This window comes from Pseudophryne corroboree, chromosome 2 (assembly GCF_028390025.1).
Source record: "Pseudophryne corroboree isolate aPseCor3 chromosome 2, aPseCor3.hap2, whole genome shotgun sequence".
In the NCBI taxonomy this organism is placed as follows: Eukaryota; Metazoa; Chordata; class Amphibia; order Anura; family Myobatrachidae; genus Pseudophryne; species Pseudophryne corroboree.
Genome location: NC_086445.1, coordinates 5326758 through 5344095, shown reverse-complemented (window position 1 = coordinate 5344095; position 17338 = coordinate 5326758). Strand labels below are relative to the sequence as shown.

Here is a 17338-nt window from a genome sequence, read left to right as displayed (position 1 = left end):
CCTGTGGTGCATTTCAGTTTTGCACAGTTTGCTGACCACCAGTATCTAATATATAGCAGTACGGTACAGAAGGCCACTGCTCTACCTACCTCTGTGTCGTCAAGTATACTATCCATCCATACCTGTGGTGCATTTAAGTTTTTGTGCGCAGTATATATATAGTAGTAGGACAGTGCATAATTTTGCTGACCACCAGTATATAATATATAGCAGTACGGTACAGTAGGCCACTGCTCTACCTCTGTGTCGTCAAGTATATTATCCATCCATACCTGTGGTGCATTTTAGTTGTGCGCAGTACTATACTATGCTGTTTGGGGACTATTTTTAAATCTGCCATCCTGTCTGACACTGCAGTGCAACTCCTAGATGGGCCAGGTGTTTGTGTCGGCCACTTGGGTCGCTTAGCATAGTCACACAGCGACCTTGGTGCACCTCTTTTTTTTCTTTGCATCATGTGCTGTTTGGGGACTATTTTTTAAATCTGCCATCCTGTCTGACACTGCAGTGCAACTCCTAGATGGGCCAGGTTTTTGTGTCGGCCACTTGGGTCGCTTAGCTTAGTCACACAGCGACCTTGGTGCACCTCTTTTTTTCTTTGCATCATGTGCTGTTTGGGGACTATTTTTTTAAATCTGCCATCCTGTCTGACACTGCAGTGACACTCCTAGATGGGCCAGGTGTTTGTGTCGGCCACTTGGGTCGCTTAGCTTAGCCATCCAGCGACCTTGGTGCAAATTTTAGGACTAAAAATAATATTGTGAGGTGTGAGGTGTTAAGAATAGACTGGAAATGAGTGGAAATTATGGTTATTGAGGTTAATAATACTATGGGATCAAAATGACCCCCAAATTCTATGATTTAAGCTGTTTTTGAGGGTTCTTTGTAAAAAAACACCCGAATCCAAAACACACCCAAATCCGACAAAAAATTTTCAGGGAGGTTTTGCAAAAACGCGTCCGAATCCAAAACACGGCCGCGGAACTGAATCCAAAACCAAAACACAAAACCCGAAAAATGTCCGGTGCACATCACTAGTATGAGGTATTACTCATGTAAATACAGGTGTGCTATGACCTGGCACATAGTGCTGTCATGTTATTTTATTGTAGGAGGATGACATTATGTGTATGAGGTTACAAGTTATCCTGGATAATCCTGTTTAACCCATCTATTATACTTATATGGTCACACAGGCAGTATGAGGGCCAGGTAACCTCTCTCTGAAGATGCTCCTCCACAGGGGACAATCAGGACCTAAACCAATTTCCCTGTCATTGTTCCTTCTGTTTACTGTCCTCTGATACATCCTGGTCTCTCACAGACAGGGGTTAAAGTGAGCCGGAACGGGGCGGAACTGTGTTCCGTCAGTTCCATTTGGAGATGGAACGCAGTTCCGCCTCCTCTGGCTCACCATACCCCAGGTGTCCCCGCCGCCGCAGCAGCAGGGAGATGACGGGCGCCCGCTGAGATTGTGTTACCAGCTGGCGCCCGTCTCCCAGCACAGCGGCAGCCGGAGGCAGGAGCTCAGTACTGAGCTCCGGCTTCAGGCTCTGTCATTGCGCGCTATGGGAGAGACGTCATGACGTCTCTCCCATAGTTCCGAGGAGCGGACGCTCAGAAGACTGCAACGGCCGGGCACGGAGCGGGGCTTGGTAAGTATGGTGTGTGTTGTGTTTGTCTTTTTTTAATTAGTGTAGCGGCGCATCTGGGGGGGGGGGGGAGCATTACTACTGGGGGGCAAACTACTGAGGGGGGGCATTATTACTGGGGGGCAAACTACTGATGGTCATCTGGTGGGGGCAAACAACTGGGGGGGGCATTACTACTGGGGGGCATCAACTGAGGGCAAACTACTGGGGGGGGGGGTTCTACTGGTGGGCAAACTACTGAGGGGCATTTACTGGGGGCAAACAACTGGGGGGGCATTACTACTGGGGGGAAAACTACTGAGGGGCATCTACTGGGGGCATTACTACTGGGGGACATTACTACTGGGGGCAAACTACAGGAGGGCACTACTACTGGGGTCAAATTACAGAGGGGCAACTACTGGGGGCATTACAACTGGGGGACATTACTACTGGGGGCAAACTACAGGGGGCAAGCTATTGGGGGATAACTAGTGGGGGCAAACTACAGGAGGGCATTACTACTGGGGGCATAACTACAGGGGCATTACTACTGGGGGTGTAACTACAGGGGCTAAACTACTGGGAGCATTACTACTTGGAGGCATTACTACTGGGGGCTAAACTACAAGGGGGCATAACTACAGGGGCTAAACGACGGGGGGCATTACTACAGGCAACATTACTACTGGGGGCAATATTACACAGGGGCATTAGCATTAAGGGCATTACTATTGGGGGCACTGCTATTGCGGGCATTGCATAAGGGGCACCACTACTATGGGCTCTATATAAGGGGCACTACCACTGTGGGCATTGTATAAGAGGCGCTACTGCTGTGGGCATTATGTGTATTATGGGGTGCTACTACTGTGGGCATTCTTACTATTGTGTAACACGCCCTTTTTTAGACCACGCCCTTTCTTTTTTTCAGCGCGCGCCTACGGCGCGTGCAATACCTTTGTTGCATTGGCGCCGTGGGGTGGGGTTCAGTTTCACCACCTCTCTAGGACCACTTTAAGCACTGCTCACAGACAAGTTGGAGCCTGACCCAGCATGTAGTCAGCAGTAGAAGGCCAGCTGTGGGAGGGAGTAGGGGGATACATGAGGTGGGATCCCACCAATCAGGAACCTGTGTGTCCTCCCCAGGTGAGCGCGGCATTTGGAAGGTTCTAAAAGAGATTGCGCAGGTATGTTTCTCATGTTAGTTGCAGGACTCTGGCTAAGGGGTGATACTCTGTCAGGGTACCTTGTGGAACGCATCACCAGTGCAGTGTGGATTTATACGTATTTATTCCTGCATGGACTTATACACATATTCTCCTGTGGACTAATCTGCTATCACTGCTGTGTGGATCTGTAACTTCTGTGTGGAATTGCTGTGGACCTAAATCTCTACTGGGACTTACTATCTGGACTGCTACCTGTATACTGTTTCTGGGCTATATTTACCTCTGTTTCCTGTGTGATATAAATTCCGATGTGCAGTGAGGGAAATAAACCATCACTTTGGTTTCATCGGCTCTGTGTCTGAGTTATTAGAAGAACCCTGTATCCTCACTAGTGATGAGCGGGTTCGGTTCCTCGGAATCCGAACCCCCCCGAACTTCAGCCTTTTTACACGGATCCGAGGCAGACTCGGATCTTCCCGCCTTGCTCGGCTAACCCGAGCGCACCCGAACGTCATCATCCCGCTGTCGGATTCTCGCGAGGCTCGTATTCTATCGCGAGACTCGGATTCTATATAAGGAGCCGCGCGTCGCCGCCATTTTCACACGTGCATTGAGATTCATAGGGAGAGGACGTGGCTGGCGTCCTCTCCATTTAGATTAGAAGAGAGAGAGTGAGAGTGAGACACTTGATTTACTGGAGCTTAGGAGTACTCAGAGAGTGCAGAGTTTACTAGTGACTGACCAGTGACCACCAGTGCAGTTTTTTTATTATATTATTATTTAATATAATCCGTTCTCTGCCTGAAAAAAACGATACACAGTGACACAGTAACAGTATACCATATCTGTGCTCAGCCTCAGTGTGCTGCATCATCTATGTATATCTGACTGTGCTGAGTGCTCAGTGCTCACACAGCTTAATTGTGGGGGTGACTGGGGAGCAGTTATAGCAGGAGTACATATTATTTAACAGTGCACACTTTTGCTGCCAGAGTGCCACTGCCAGTGTGACTGACCAGTGACCACTGTCTGACCACCAGTATATTGTGATCGTCTGCCTGAAAAAGTTAAACACTCATCGTGTGGTGTTTTTATTCTATAAACGCATTCTGCTGACAGTGTCCAGCAGGTCCGTCATTAATTATATAATATATACCTGTCCGGCTGCAGTAGTGATATATATATATATTTTTTATATCATTATCATCCAGTCTATATTAGCAGCAGATGCAGTACGGTAGTCCACGGCTGTAGCTACCTCTGTGTCGGCAGTCGCTCGTCCATCCATAATTGTATACCACCTACCTGTGGTGTTTTTTTTTTCTTTCTATCTTCTTGATACTAGTAGCTTACTTTAGGAGTCTGCAGTGCTGCTGACAGTGTCCAGCAGGTCCGTCATTATATAATATATACCTGTCCGGCTGCAGTAGTGATATATATATATTTTTTATATCATTATCATCCAGTCTATATTAGCAGCAGACGCAGTACGGTAGTCCACGGCTGTAGCTACCTCTGTGTCGGCAGTCGCTCGTCCATCCATAATTGTATACCACCTACCTGTGGTGTTTTTTTTTTCTTTCTATCTTCTTGATACTAGTAGCTTACTTTAGGAGTTTGCAGTGCTGACAGTGTCCAGCAGGTCCGTCATTATATAATATATACCTGTCCGGCTGCAGTAGTGATATATATATATTTTTTTTATATCATTATCATCCAGTCTATATTAGCAGCAGACGCAGTACGGTAGTCCACGGCTGTAGCTACCTCTGTGTCGGCAGTCACTCGTCCATCCATAATTGTATACCACCTACCTGTGGTGTTTTTTTTTCTTTCTATCTTCTTGATACTAGTAGCTTACTTTAGGAGTCTGCAGTGCTGACAGTGTCCAGCAGGTCCGTCATTATATAATATATACCTGTCCGGCTGCAGTAGTGATATATATATATTTTTTATATCATTATCATCTAGTCTATATTAGCAGCAGACGCAGTACGGTAGTCCACGGCTGTAGCTACCTGTGTGTCGGCAGTCGCTCGTCCATCCATAATTGTATACCACCTACCTGTGGTGTTTTTTTTTTTCTATCTTCTTGATACTAGTAGCTTACTTTAGGAGTCTGCAGTGCTGACAGTGTCCAGCAGGTCCGTCATTATATAATATATACCTGTCCGGCTGCAGTAGTGATATATATATATATTTTATATCATTATCATCCAGTCTATATTAGCAGCAGACGCAGTACGGTAGTCCGCGGCTGTAGCTACCTCTGTGTCGGCAGTCGCTCGTCCATCCATAAGTATACTAGTATCCATCCATCTCCATTGTTTACCTGAGGTGCCTTTTAGTTGTGCCTATTAAAATATGGAGAACAAAAATGTTGAGGTTCCAAAATTAGGGAAAGATCAAGATCGACTTCCACCTCGTGCTGAAGCTGCTGCCACTAGTCATGGCCGAGACGATGAAATGCCAGCAACGTCGTCTGCCAAGGCCGATGCCCAATGTCATAGTACAGAGCATGTAAAATCCAAAACACCAAATATCAGTAAAAAAAGGACTCAAAAATCTAAAATAAAATTGTCGTCGGAGAAGTGTAAACTTGCCAATATGCCATTTACCACACGGAGTGGCAAGGAACGGCTGAGGACCTGGCCTATGTTCATGGCTAGTGGTTCAGCTTCACATGAGGATGGAAGCACTCAGCCTCTCGCTAGAAAAATGAAAAGACTCAAGCTGGCAAAAGCACAGCAAAGAACTGTGCGTTCTTCGAAATCACAAATCCACAAGGAGAGTCCAATTGTGTCGTTTGCGATGCCTGACCTTCCCAACACTGGACGTGAAGAGCATGCGCCTTCCACCATTTGCACGCCCCCTGCAAGTGCTGGAAGGAGCACCCGCAGTCCAGTTCCTGATAGTCAGATTGAAGATGTCAGTGTTGAAGTACACCAGGATGAGGAGGATATGGGTGTTGCTGGCGCTGGGGAGGAAATTGACCAGGAGGATTCTGATGGTGAGGTGGTTTGTTTAAGTCAGGCACCCGGGGAGACACCTGTTGTCCATGGGAGGAATAGGGCCATTGACATGCCTGGTGAAAATACCAAAAAAATCAGCTCTTCGGTGTGGAAGTATTTCAACAGAAATGCGGACAACATTTGTCAAGCCGTGTGTTGCCTTTGTCAAGCTGTAATAAGTAGGGGTAAGGACGTTAACCACCTCAGAACATCCTCCCTTATACGTCACCTGCAGCGCATTCATCATAAGTCAGTGACAAGTTCAAAAACTTTGGGCGACCCCGGAAGCAGTCCACTGACCAGTAAATCCCTTCCTCTTGTAACCAAGCTCACGCAAACCACCCCACCAACTCCCTCAGTGTCAATTTCCTCCTTCCCCAGGAATGCCAATAGTCCTGCAGGCCATGTCACTGGCAATTCTGACGAGTTCTCTCCTGCCTGGGATTCCTCCGATGCATCCTTGCGTGTAACGCCTACTGCTGCTGGCGCTGCTGTTGTTGCTGCTGGGAGTCGATGGTCATCCCAGAGGGGAAGTCGTACTCGTAAGACCACTTTTACTACTTCCACCAAGCAATTGACTGTCCAACAGTCCTTTGCGAGGAAGATGAAATATCACAGCAGTCATCCTGCTGCAAAGCGGATAACTGAGGCCTTGGCATCCTGGGCGGTGAGAAACGTGGTTCCGGTATCCATCATTACTGCAGAGCCAACTATAGACTTGATTGAGGTACTGTGTCCCCGGTACCAAATACCATCTAGGTTCCATTTCTCTAGGCAGGCGATACCGAAAATGTACACAGACCTCAGAAAAAGACTCACCAGTGTCCTAAAAAATGCAGTTGTACCCAATGTCCACTTAACCACGGACATGTGGACAAGTGGAGCAGGGCAGGCTCAGGACTATATGACTGTGACAGCCCACTGGGTAGATGTATGGACTCCCGCCGCAAGAACAGCAGCGGCGGCACCAGTAGCAGCGTCTCGCAAACGCCAACTCTTTCCTAGGCAGGCTACGCTTTGTATCACCGCTTTCCAGAATACGCACACAGCTAAAAACCTCTTACGGCAACTGAGGAAGATCATCGCAGAATGGCTTACCCCAATTGGACTCTCCTGTGGATTTGTGGCATCGGACAACGCCAGCAATATTGTGTGTGCATTAAATCTGGGCAAATTCCAGCACGTCCCATGTTTTGCACATACCTTGAATTTGGTGGTGCAGAATTATTTAAAAAATGAGAGGGGCGTGCAAGAGATGCTGTCGGTGGCCAGAAGAATTGCCGGACACTTTCGGCGTACAGGCACCACGTACAGAAGACTGGAGCACCACCAAAAACGCCTGAACCTGCCCTGCCATCATCTGAAGCAAGAAGTGGTAACGAGGTGGAATTCAACCCTCTATATGCTTCAGAGGTTGGAGAAGCAGCAAAAGGCCATTCAAGCCTATACAACTGAGCACGATATAGGAGGTGGAATGCACCTGTCTCAAGCGCAGTGGAGAATGATTTCAACGTTGTGCAAGGTTCTGCAACCTTTTGAACTTGCCACACGTGAAGTCAGTTCAGACACTGCCAGCCTGAGTCAGGTCATTCCCCTCATCAGGCTTTTGCAGAAGAAGCTGGAGACATTGAAGGAGGAGCTAACACAGAGCGATTCCGCTAGGCATGTGGGACTTGTGGATGGAGCCCTTAATTCGCTTAACAAGGATTCACGGGTGGTCAATCTGTTGAAATCAGAGCACTACATTTTGGCCACCGTGCTCGATCCTAGATTTAAAACCTACCTTGGATCTCTCTTTCCGGCAGACACAAGTCTGCTGGGGTTCAAAGAACTGCTGGTGACAAAATTGTCAAGTCAAGCGGAACGCGACCTGTCAACATCTCCTCCTTCACATTCTCCCGCAACTGTGGGTGCGAGGAAAAGGCTCAGAATTCCGAGCCCACCCGCTGGCGGTGATGCAGGGCAGTCTGGAGCGACTGCTGATGCTGACATCTGGTCCGGACTGAAGGACCTGCCAGCGATTACGGACATGTCGTCTACTGGCACTGCATATGATTCTCTCTCCATTGAAAGAATGGTGGAGGATTATATGAGTGACCGCATCCAAGTAGGCACGTCAGACAGTCCGTACTTATACTGGCAGGAAAAAGAGGCAATTTGGAGGCCCTTGCACAAACTGGCTTTATTCTACCTAAGTTGCCCTCCCACAAGTGTGTACTCCGAAAGAGTGTTTAGTGCCGCCGCTCACCTTGTCAGCAATCGGCGTACGAGGTTACATCCAGAAAATGTGGAGAAGATGATATTCATTAAAATTAATTATAATCAATTCCTCCGTGGAGACATTGACCAGCAGCAATTGCCTCCACAAAGTACACAGGGAGCTGAGATGGTGGATTCCAGTGGGGACGAATTGATAATCTGTGAGGAGGGGGATGTACACGGTGATATATCGGAGGATGATGATGAGGTGGACATCTTGCCTCTGTAGAGCCAGTTTGTGCAAGGAGAGATTAATTGCTTCTTTTTTGGTGGGGGTCCAAACCAACCCGTCATTTCAGTCACAGTCGTGTGGCAGACCCTGTCACTGAAATGATGGGTTGGTTAAAGTGTGCATGTCCTGTTTATACAACATAAGGGTGGGTGAGAGGGCCCAAGGACAATTCCATCTTGCACCTCTTTTTTCTTTCATTTTTCTTTGCGTCATGTGCTGTTTGGGGGGTGTTTTTTGGAAGGGACATCCTGCGTGACACTGCAGTGCCACTCCTAGATGGGCCAGGTGTTTGTTTCGGCCACTTGGGTCGCTTATCTTACTCACACAGCTACCTCATTGCGCCTCTTTTTTTCTTTGCGTCATGTGCTGTTTGGGGAGTGTTTTTTGGAAGGGCCATCCTGCGTGACACTGCAGTGCCACTCCTAGATCCTAGATGGGCCAGGTGTTTGTGTCGGCCACTTGGGTCGCTGAGCTTAGTCATCCAGCGACCTCGGTGCAAATTTTAGGACTAAAAATAATATTGTGAGGTGTGAGGTGTTCAGAATAGACTGAAAATGAGTGGAAATAATGGTTATTGAGGTTAATAATACTTTGGGATCAAAATGACCCCCAAATTCTATGATTTAAGCTGTTTTTTAGGGTTTTTTGAAGAAAAAAAAAACGAATCCAAAACACACCCGAATCCGACAAAAAAAATTCGGTGAGGTTTTGCCAAAACGCGTTCGAACCCAAAACACGGCCGCGGAACCGAACCCAAAACCAAAACACAAAACCCGAAAAATTTCCGGTGCTCATCACTAATCCTCACACATGCCATCTCTGCCTACATCAAAACTAGTGATGTGCACAGGACATTTTTCGGGTTTTGGTTTTGGATTCGGTTACGTGGCCGTGTTTTGGATTCGGACGCGTTTTGGCAAAACCTCCCTGAAAATGTTTTGTCGGATTCGGGTGTGTTTTGGATTCGGGTGTTTTTTTTACAAAAAACCCTCAAAAACAGCTTAAATCATCGAATTTGGGGGTCATTTTGATCCCATAGTATTATTAACCTCAATAACCATAATTTCCACTCATTTCCAGTCTATTCTGAACACCTCACACCTCACAATATTATTTTTAGTCCTAAAATTTGCACCGAGGTCGCTGGATGGCTAAGCTAAGCGACCCAAGTGGCCGACACAAACACCTGGCCCATCTAGGAGTGGCACTGCAGTGTCAGACAGGATGGCAGATTTTAAAAATAGTCCCCAAACAGCACATGATGCAAAGAAAAAAAGAGGTGCAATGAGGTAGCTGTGTGACTAAGCTAAGCGACCCAAATGGCTGACACAAACACCTGGCCCATCTAGGAGTGGCACTGCAGTGTCACGCAGGATGGCAGATTTAAAAAATAGTCCCCAAACAGCACATGATGCAAAGAAAAAAAGAGGTGCACCAAGGTCGCTGTGTGACTAAGCTAAGCGACCCAAGTGGCCAACACAAACACCTGGCCCATCTAGGAGTGGCACTGCAGTGTCAGACAGGATGGCAGATTTAAAAAAAATAGTCCCCAAACAGCATAGTATAGTACTGCACACGACTAAAATGCACCACAGGTATGGATGGATAATATACTTGATGACACAGAGGTAGAGCAGTGGCCTACTGTACCATACTGCTATATATTATATACTGGTGGTCAGCAAAATTATGCACTGTCCTACTACTATATATATACTGCGCACAAAAACTTAAATGCACCACAGGTATGGATGGATAGTATAATTGACGACACAGAGGTAGGTAGAGCAGTGGCCTTCTGTACCGTACTGCTATATATTATATATACTGGTGGTCAGCAAACTGTGCAAAACTTAAATGCACCACAGGTATGAATGGATAGTATACTTGACGACACAGAGGTAGGTAGAGCAGTGGCCTTCTGTACCGTACTGCTATATATTAGATACTGGTGGTCAGCAAACTGTGCAAAACTGAAATGCACCACAGGTATGGATGGATAGTATAATTGACGACACAGAGGTAGGTAGAGCAGTGGCCTACTGTACCGTACTGCTATATATTAGATACTGGTGGTCAGCAAACTGTGCAAAACTGAAATGCACCACAGGTATGGATGGATAGTATAATTGTCGACACAGAGGTAGGTAGAGCAGTGGCCTTCTGTACCGTACTGCTATATATTATATACTGGTGGTCAGCAAAATTATGCACTGTACTCCTACTATATACTACAATGCAGCACAGATATGGAGCGTTTTTCAGGCAGAGAACGTATAATACTGGTGGTCACTGGTCAGCAAAACTCTGCACTGTACTCCTCCTATATAATACTGGTGGTCCCCAGTCCCCACAGTAAAGCAGTGTGAGCATAGATATATGCAGCACACTGAGCACAGATATGGAGCGTTTTTCAGGCAGAGAATGTATAATACTGGTGGTCACTGGTCAGCAAAACTCTGCACTGTACTCCTCCTATATAATACTGCTGGTCCCCAGTCCCCACAATAAAGCAGTGTGAGCACAGATATATGCAGCAAACTGAGCACAGATATGGAGCGTTTTTCAGGCAGAGAACGTATAATACTGGTGGTCACTGGTCACTGGTCAGCAAAACTCTGCACTGTACTCCTCCTATATAATATAGAGATGAGCGCCTGAAATTTTTCGGGTTTTGTGTTTTGGTTTTGGGTTCGGTTCCGCGGCCGTGTTTTGGGTTCGAACGCGTTTTGGCAAAACCTCACCGAATTATTTTTGTCGGATTCGGGTGTGTTTTGGATTCGGGTGTTTTTTTCAAAAAACCCTAAAAAACAGCTTAAATCATAGAATTTGGGGGTAATTTTGATCCCAAAGTATTATTAACCTCAAAAAACATAATTTACACTCATTTTCAGCCTATTCTGAACACATCACACCTCACAATATTATTTTTAGTCCTAAAATTTGCACCGAGGTCGCTGTGTGAGTAAGATAAGCGACCCTAGTGGCCGACACAAACACCGGGCCCATCTAGGAGTGGCACTGCAGTGTCACGCAGGATGTCCCTTCCAAAAAACCCTCCCCAAACAGCACATGACGCAAAGAAAAAAAGAGGCGCAATGAGGTAGCTGTGTGAGTAAGATTAGCGACCCTAGTGGCCGACACAAACACCGGGCCCATCTAGGAGTGGCACTGCAGTGTCACGCAGGATGTCCCTTCCAAAAAACCCTCCCCAAACAGCACATGACGCAAAGAAAAAAAGAGGCGCAATGAGGTAGCTGACTGTGTGAGAAAGATAAGCGACCCTAGTGGCCGACACAAACACCGGGCCCATCTAGGAGTGGCACTGCAGTGTCACGCAGGATGGCCCTTCCAAAAAACCCTCCCCAAACAGCACATGACGCAAAGAAAAAAAGAGGCGCAATGAGGTAGCTGACTGTGTGAGTAAGATTAGCGACCCTAGTGGCCGACACAAACACCGGGCACATCTAGGAGTGGCACTGCAGTGTCACGCAGGATGTCCCTTCCAAAAAACCCTCCCCAAACAGCACATGACGCAAAGAAAAAAAGAGGCGCAATGAGGTAGCTGTGTGAGTAAGATTAGCGACCCTAGTGGCCGACACAAACACCGGGCCCATCTAGGAGTGGCACTGCAGTGTCACGCAGGATGTCCCTTCCAAAAAACCCTCCCCAATCAGCACATGATGCAAAGAAAAAGAAAAGAAAAAAGAGGTGCAAGATGGAATTATCCTTGGGCCCTCCCACCCACCCTTATGTTGTATAAACAAAACAGGACATGCACACTTTAACCAACCCATCATTTCAGTGACAGGGTCTGCCACACGACTGTGACTGATATGACGGGTTGGTTTGGACCCCCCCCAAAAAAGAAGCAATTAATCTCTCCTTGCACAAACTGGCTCTACAGAGGCAAGATGTCCACCTCATCTTCACCCTCCGATATATCACCGTGTACATCCCCCTCCTCACAGATTATCAATTCGTCCCCACTGGAATCCACCATCTCAGCTCCCTGTGTACTTTGTGGAGGCAATTGCTGCTGGTCAATGTCTCCGCGGAGGAATTGATTATAATTCATTTTAATGAACATCATCTTCTCCACATTTTCTGGATGTAACCTCGTACGCCGATTGCTGACAAGGTGAGCGGCGGCACTAAACACTCTTTCGGAGTACACACTTGTGGGAGGGCAACTTAGGTAGAATAAAGCCAGTTTGTGCAAGGGCCTCCAAATTGCCTCTTTTTCCTGCCAGTATAAGTACGGACTGTGTGACGTGCCTACTTGGATGCGGTCACTCATATAATCCTCCACCATTCTATCAATGTTGAGAGAATCATATGCAGTGACAGTAGACGACATGTCCGTAATCGTTGTCAGGTCCTTCAGTCCGGACCAGATGTCAGCATCAGCAGTCGCTCCAGACTGCCCTGCATCACCGCCAGCGGGTGGGCTCGGAATTCTGAGCCTTTTCCTCGCACCCCCAGTTGCGGGAGAATGTGAAGGAGGAGATGTTGACAGGTCGCGTTCCGCTTGACTTGACAATTTTGTCACCAGCAGGTCTTTCAACCCCAGCAGACCTGTGTCTGCCGGAAAGAGAGATCCAAGGTAGGCTTTAAATCTAGGATCGAGCACGGTGGCCAAAATGTAGTGCTCTGATTTCAACAGATTGACCACCCGTGAATCCTTGTTAAGCGAATTAAGGGCTGCATCCACAAGTCCCACATGCCTAGCGGAATCGCTCCGTGTTAGCTCCTTCTTCAATGCCTCCAGCTTCTTCTGCAAAAGCCTGATGAGGGGAATGACCTGACTCAGGCTGGCAGTGTCTGAACTGACTTCACGTGTGGCAAGTTCAAAGGGCATCAGAACCTTGCACAACGTTGAAATCATTCTCCACTGCACTTGAGACAGGTGCATTCCACCTACTATATCGTGCTCAATTGTATAGGCTTGAATGGCCTTTTGCTGCTCCTCCAACCTCTGAAGCATATAGAGGGTTGAATTCCACCTCGTTACCACTTCTTGCTTCAGATGATGGCAGGGCAGGTTCAGTAGTTTTTGGTTGTGCTCCAGTTTTCTGTACGTGGTGCCTGTACGCCGAAAGTGTCCCGCAATTCTTCTGGCCACCGACAGCATCTCTTGCACGCCCCTGTCGTTTTTTAAAAAATTCTGCACCACCAAATTCAAGGTATGTGCAAAACATGGGACGTGCTGGAATTGGCCCAGATTTAATGCACACACAATATTGCTGGCGTTGTCCGATGCCACAAATCCACAGGAGAGTCCAATTGGGGTAAGCCATTCCGCGATGATCTTCCTCAGTTGCCGTAAGAGGTTTTCAGCTGTGTGCGTATTCTGGAAAGCGGTGATACAAAGCGTAGCCTGCCTAGGAAAGAGTTGGCGTTTGCGAGATGCTGCTACTGGTGCCGCCGCTGCTGTTCTTGCGGCGGGAGTCCATACATCTACCCAGTGGGCTGTCACAGTCATATAGTCCTGACCCTGCCCTGCTCCACTTGTCCACATGTCCGTGGTTAAGTGGACATTGGGTACAGCTGCATTTTTTAGGACACTGGTGACTCTTTTTCTGAGGTCTGTGTACATTTTCGGTATCGCCTGCCTAGAGAAATGGAACCTAGATGGTATTTGGTACCGGGGACACAGTACCTCCAACAAGTCTCTAGTTGGCTCTGCAGTAATGATGGATACCGGAACCACGTTTCTCACCACCCAGGATGCCAAGGCCTCAGTTATCCGCTTTGCAGTAGGATGACTGCTGTGATATTTCATCTTCCTCGCAAAGGACTGTTGAACAGTCAATTGCTTACTGGAAGTAGTACAAGTGGGCTTACGACTTCCCCTCTGGGATGACCATCGACTCCCAGCGGCAACAACAGCAGCGCCAGCAGCAGTAGGCGTTACACGCAAGGATGCATCGGAGGAATCCCAGGCAGGAGAGGACTCGTCAGACTTGCCAGTGACATGGCCTGCAGGACTATTGGCATTCCTGGGGAAGGAGGAAATTGACACTGAGGGAGTTGGTGGGGTGGTTTGCGTGAGCTTGGTTACAAGAGGAAGGGATTTACTGGTCAGTGGACTGCTTCCGCTGTCACCCAAAGTTTTTGAACTTGTCACTGACTTATTATGAATGCGCTGCAGGTGACGTATAAGGGAGGATGTTCCGAGGTGGTTAACGTCCTTACCCCTACTTATTACAGCTTGACAAAGGGAACACACGGCTTGACACCTGTTGTCCGCATTTCTGGTGAAATACCTCCACACCGAAGAGCTGATTTTTTTGGTATTTTCACCTGGCATGTCAACGGCCATATTCCTCCCACGGACAACAGGTGTCTCCCCGGGTGCCTGACTTAAACAAACCACCTCACCATCAGAATCCTCCTGGTCAATTTCCTCCCCAGCGCCAGCAACACCCATATCCTCCTCATCCTGGTGTACTTCAACACTGACATCTTCAATCTGACTATCAGGAACTGGACTGCGGGTGCTCCTTCCAGCACTTGCAGGGGGCGTGCAAATGGTGGAAGGCGCATGCTCTTCACCTCCAGTGTTGGGAAGGTCAGGCATCGCAACCGACACAATTGGACTCTCCTTGTGGATTTGGGATTTCGAAGAACGCACAGTTCTTTGCGGTGCTTTTGCCAGCTTGAGTCTTTTCAGTTTTCTAGCGAGAGGCTGAGTGCTTCCATCCTCATGTGAAGCTGAACCACTAGCCATGAACATAGGCCAGGGCCTCAGCCGTTCCTTGCCACTCCGTGTGGTAAATGGCATATTGGCAAGTTTACGCTTCTCCTCCGACAATTTTATTTTAGGTTTTGGAGTCCTTTTTTTTCTGATATTTGGTGTTTTGGATTTGACATGCTCTGTACTATGACATTGGGCATCGGCCTTGGCAGACGACGTTGCTGGCATTTCATCGTCTCGGCCATGACTAGTGGCAGCAGCTTCAGCACGAGGTGGAAGTGGATCTTGATCTTTCCCTAATTTTGGAACCTCAACTTTTTTGTTCTCCATATTTTATAGGCAGAACTAAAAGGCACCTCAGGTAAACAATGGAGATGGATGGATTGGATACTAGTATTGGATACCTGCCGACTGCCGACACAGAGGTAGCCACAGCCGTGAACTACCGCACTGTACACTGGTTGATAAAGAGATAGTAGTATACTCGTAACAACTAGTATGACACTATGACGACGGTATAAAGAATGAAAAAAAAACCACGGTTAGGTGGTATATATTATAATAATAATACAATTATGGATGGACGGACTGCCTGCCGACTGCCGACACAGAGGTAGCCACAGCCGTGAACTACCGCACTGTACACTGGTTGATAAAGAGATAGTAGTATACTCGTAACAACTAGTATGACACTATGACGGTATAAAGAATGAAAAAAAAACCACGGTTAGGTGGTATATATTATAATAATAATACAATTATGGATGGACGGACTGCCTGCCGACTGCCGACACAGAGGTAGCCACAGCCGTGAACTACCGCACTGTACACTGGTTGATAAAGAGATAGTAGTATACTCGTAACAACTAGTATGACACTATGACGACGGTATAAAGAATGAAAAAAAAACCACGGTTAGGTGGTATATATTATAATAATAATACAATTATGGATGGACGGACTGCCTGCCGACTGCCGACACAGAGGTAGCCACAGCCGTGAACTACCGCACTGTACACTGGTTGATAAAGAGATAGTAGTATACTCGTAACAACTAGTATGACACTATGACGACGGTATAAAGAATGAAAAAAAAACCACGGTTAGGTGGTATATATTATAATAATAATACAATTATGGATGGACGGACTGCCTGCCGACTGCCGACACAGAGGTAGCCACAGCCGTGAACTACCGCACTGTACACTGGTTGATAAAGAGATAGTAGTATACTCGTAACAACTAGTATGACACTATGACGACGGTATAAAGAATGAAAAAAAAACCACGGTTAGGTGGTATATATTATAATAATAATACAATTATGGATGGACGGACTGCCTGCCGACTGCCGACACAGAGGTAGCCACAGCCGTGAACTACCGCACTGTACACTGGTTGATAAAGAGATAGTAGTATACTCGTAACAACTAGTATGACACTATGACGGTATAAAGAATGAAAAAAAAAACCACGGTTAGGTGGTATATATTATAATAATAATACAATTATGGATGGATGGACTGCCTGCCGACTGCCGACACAGAGGTAGCCACAGCCGTGAACTACCGCACTGTACACTGGTTGATAAAGAGATAGTAGTATACTCGTAACAACTAGTATGACACTATGACGACGGTATAAAGAATGAAAAAAAAACCACGGTTAGGTGGTATATATTATAATAATAATACAATTATGGATGGACGGACTGCCTGCCGACTGCCGACACAGAGGTAGCCACAGCCGTGAACTACCGCACTGTACACTGGTTGATAAAGAGATAGTAGTATACTCGTAACAACTAGTATGACACTATGACGACGGTATAAAGAATGAAAAAAAAACCACGGTTAGGTGGTATATATTATAATAATAATACAATTATGGATGGACGGACTGCCTGCCGACTGCCGACACAGAGGTAGCCACAGCCGTGAACTACCGCACTGTACACTGGTTGATAAAGAGATAGTAGTATACTCGTAACAACTAGTATGACACTATGACGGTATAAAGAATGAAAAAAAAACCACGGTTAGGTGGTATATATTATAATAATAATACAATTATGGATGGACGGACTGCCTGCCGACTGCCGACACAGAGGTAGCCACAGCCGTGAACTACCGCACTGTACACTGGTTGATAAAGAGATAGTAGTATACTCGTAACAACTAGTATGACACTATGACGACGGTATAAAGAAAGAAAAAAAAATACCACGGTTAGGTGGTATATATTGTAATACAATTATGGATGGACGGACTGCCTGCCGAGTTCCGACTGCCGACACAGAGGTAGCCACAGCCGTGAACTACCGCACTGTACTG

The 17338-nt window shown here is 46.9% G+C and overlaps 1 pseudogene; it reads right to left on the bottom strand.

The window, feature by feature from the left end:
* LOC134987843 (transient receptor potential cation channel subfamily M member 2-like) overlaps positions 1 to 17338 on the bottom strand; it is a 539791-nt pseudogene that overhangs the window by 105850 nt on the left and 416603 nt on the right.